Below are 3183 nucleotides of genomic sequence, written 5' to 3'. Positions count from 1 at the left end.
GTTATTACTGCTTTACTATGTGCATTGGATTTGATACTCAACGTGGAGTCAACCCCGGAAATGTTTCCGCCTTTGGTTTTTGGGGTGTGACAAAACTTGTGCTTCATTTCGTTAATCATAGCTCTGATAAGAAGAATCTGATAGCTTACACCCATTCTCTATTTCTCTCCCCCTGTGTGTGTGTATCTGATGGTCTCTCTCTAAAAGCAATTAAGTGACAGTTTTATATGATGGCTTGCTTGCATATTGATATGTTAAATAAGCTTATACTATTATTTTATACTTGAAACATTAATATAAATACTACTTGCAGATAGAGGAAGATTGCTACCCCTGTTATTATTTCCTTTGTTTTTCTTGTTGGAGAGAGACTCTTAAAAATTACATTGTTTTCGAATCTTGGATAAAGATAAATAGAAGCATGAGTGAAAGGAGGCGTAGGAAAAAAAATCAGAGGTATGAAATTAAACATCAACAATAACGAAAATTTGGTGATTTCCCAACAGCTAATGATGAGGAATCATAGTTCCGATAGGTTCCTGTTTTGCTGTTTTCCATGCCTTTCTGTTGAACATTGAAGTTTTTTTTTTTTTTTTTAAATATTTGACTCATAATTTGTTTTAAAAGGTTACTAAAGGTTTTTGAAAAGAATGTGAAGTCCATCTCTTACTGGCACCTCAAAGCTATTTTCATGTTGTTGCAAATCAGGTGATTGATGAAAGGCCTCAATGGTTTTTGTTATTTCCCTTTTAGATTTTTCAATTCAAATGAGACAAACATACATCAAGGGTGCAGTCTTACCATTTTAGACTCAGGACTTTCGTTTTCCTCTTTGATCTTTATCGTTTGTTTACTTTTAAATAATCATGTTGGCAACATTAATAGTGTAACCTGATGTATCATTTGCAGTCTCTTTTGAATTAATCATGTTCAGGAATTAGATTTCAGTTTGAGGATCATGTTGGCAACATTAATAGGGTATGAATATTTTCATTAGTTTCTCTAAATTACTCTTTTCATGATCATTTAGATGGCAAATCGTCCATATTTTGATAAATTATGAGTTTGATGTCTCTTTGTTGGGTTATATTGGTTTTTTTAAGGTAAAAGGGTCTTTATATATGGATGGAATGTTGTGGTGGTTGATTGAACATCAAAAATCCAGGGTGGGAAAAAACACTTTTTGTTTAATTATTTGTTCAGTTTTCATAGTTAAAAATTTCGCATTTCATTTTCAAGACTGTTAGACATGTGCGTGCTTTGATGAGGGGAGGGGTGACAACTTGGAATGTGTGTGTGGATCATCAGGCATCAAGTATGTGTTTGTTTGTGTATCGATGTGTATATGTATGTGCAACTATGTATATGGTTTATATGATATTTGACTGTATCTATAAGGGGAATGTGGTTGTGGCAGGGAAGGGGATGGGTATATTGGTCATTTTAAACTATCTTTGTTATTAAATTTTGCTAAAACAACTTAATTATCTTTCATTAAACAATCTATCAACATCTAGCAAGAACAAGTACTACAAAGTATACATTTAGTTTGATGACTCTTATAGTTCCACATCTAATTCTCTCTCTCTCTCTCTCTCTCTCTCTCTATATATATATATATATATATATATATATATATATATATATATATATATATCATTTTGCAGATTTATTTATTTATTGTTTCACAACTTCTGTCGAGGGGTGGTTGTATTGTTGATGATCAGGTCTCAATTAAAAGGTAAGGCTCACATTCATTTATGCTATTAAATAATGGAATTTAACTAAGTCGGGGTTGGATTTCATTTAAATCATTTTTGCAAATTCTTGTGTAGCTATATGTATTTTATTATCTTCTGTGGATTCTATTGGGTTTTATTTGATACAGTTGTATGAAGAAATTTTTATACATGTGATGGTTTGATTTTATAGTACATGGCCTTGTCATGCTTTCCCTCAATGGTCCTCTGTTATGTAGAATCTATGGTGTATTCTTTTGGTGTTTTTTTTTTATTACTTTGTCTTTCTAGATGTAAAACTTTGTTTGGCCATTTTCCTAGCCGGTCTTTTTCTTTTCTTGATATGTTTTGGCGTTCAAAAATTTTCAAGTACTTATTGTGAATGTTATTTGATTTTTTAAATATTATATGCAAAAAATTGAAAAGATATTGTTATTATATTGTTAAAATACAAGAAACAATTTCTAATAACAAAGTCTAAAAAACAATTTATAACAAAATTTAATTATTAATATTTAAACATAACCTTACATGTGAAACTTCAAAGTTTAAAATTTAGACGTTTAATTTAGACTTGAAGATTTAAAACTAAAAATAAAAATTAAAAATAATATCATTATGATGATGTGTTCGACTTTTAATATATAAAAAATTATGATTTATTTAAAATGTTAAAGTTGAGAATAGTTGTCAAAAAGAGAGATAGATCAATCCAACCAACTAATATAGTGAAAAACCTATCTAGGCTTGATGTAATTAAAAGAGATCAATTCAATCTCATCCGTCGTTTTAAAAGGAGAACATCTTTTAGTGTCAAACACAAGTGAGTTTTGCTCCTTCAAAAACCGACCAAAGCAACGAAAAAGTTAGAGCTAATTTGAGGTTGTTCTTATTCATTTCATGAGCTAGACTTCCAAAATTTTGAGCATCTCCATCCTACTGCCAAACTCCTCAACATTGAGACCACACCGGTAGATAAACCACGACCAAATTTGATGGATATTACCAATAAATCTCCTACATGTGTATTGAATTTTAGTCAAAGAAAGTTGATTTATAATAACAACCCTTATCAATGCCAGACGGAACGAAATATAACGAAACCATGTATAAAATAACAACCTAACTGTATATCCAGAGTTATCAAATGAAAATCTAAATTGTAAAACATTACATTTTACCATAATCTTTTATTTGAGACATGTCATAATTTACACTCCTAATAAGATATTTTTTTTATACGTTGGTATTCAAAGTCAACCCGACGTAATATTACCTCCACGTGATGAATTGATAATTCATGTAACAAATAACACATAGTTTGATTATATTTTCTTCGACTTGTACTTTCTTTTGGAACATAATATTTTTAAAGGAAACATATTAGCAAAAGAACTTATGCGTCCCGCCGCTTTGCGCGGATAAACTGCTAGTATATATATAT

General features: G+C 30.3%; 1 long non-coding RNA gene across 1 annotated transcript; it reads left to right on the top strand.

Annotated features, from left to right (window-relative positions):
- Positions 1-407: 407 nt before the first annotated feature.
- LOC122196858 (uncharacterized) lies at positions 408-1451 on the top strand. Its single transcript, XR_006189212.2, has 2 exons — positions 408-978; positions 1104-1451. It is a non-coding gene; the product is annotated as an uncharacterized LOC122196858 (long non-coding RNA).
- The last annotated feature ends 1732 nt before the right edge of the window (positions 1452-3183 follow it).

Source organism: Lactuca sativa, chromosome 1, assembly GCF_002870075.4.
Source record: "Lactuca sativa cultivar Salinas chromosome 1, Lsat_Salinas_v11, whole genome shotgun sequence".
In the NCBI taxonomy this organism is placed as follows: domain Eukaryota; kingdom Viridiplantae; phylum Streptophyta; class Magnoliopsida; order Asterales; family Asteraceae; genus Lactuca; species Lactuca sativa.
The sequence above is the reverse complement of the archived record's forward strand: the minus strand, read 5'-3'. Positions and strand labels throughout refer to the sequence as shown.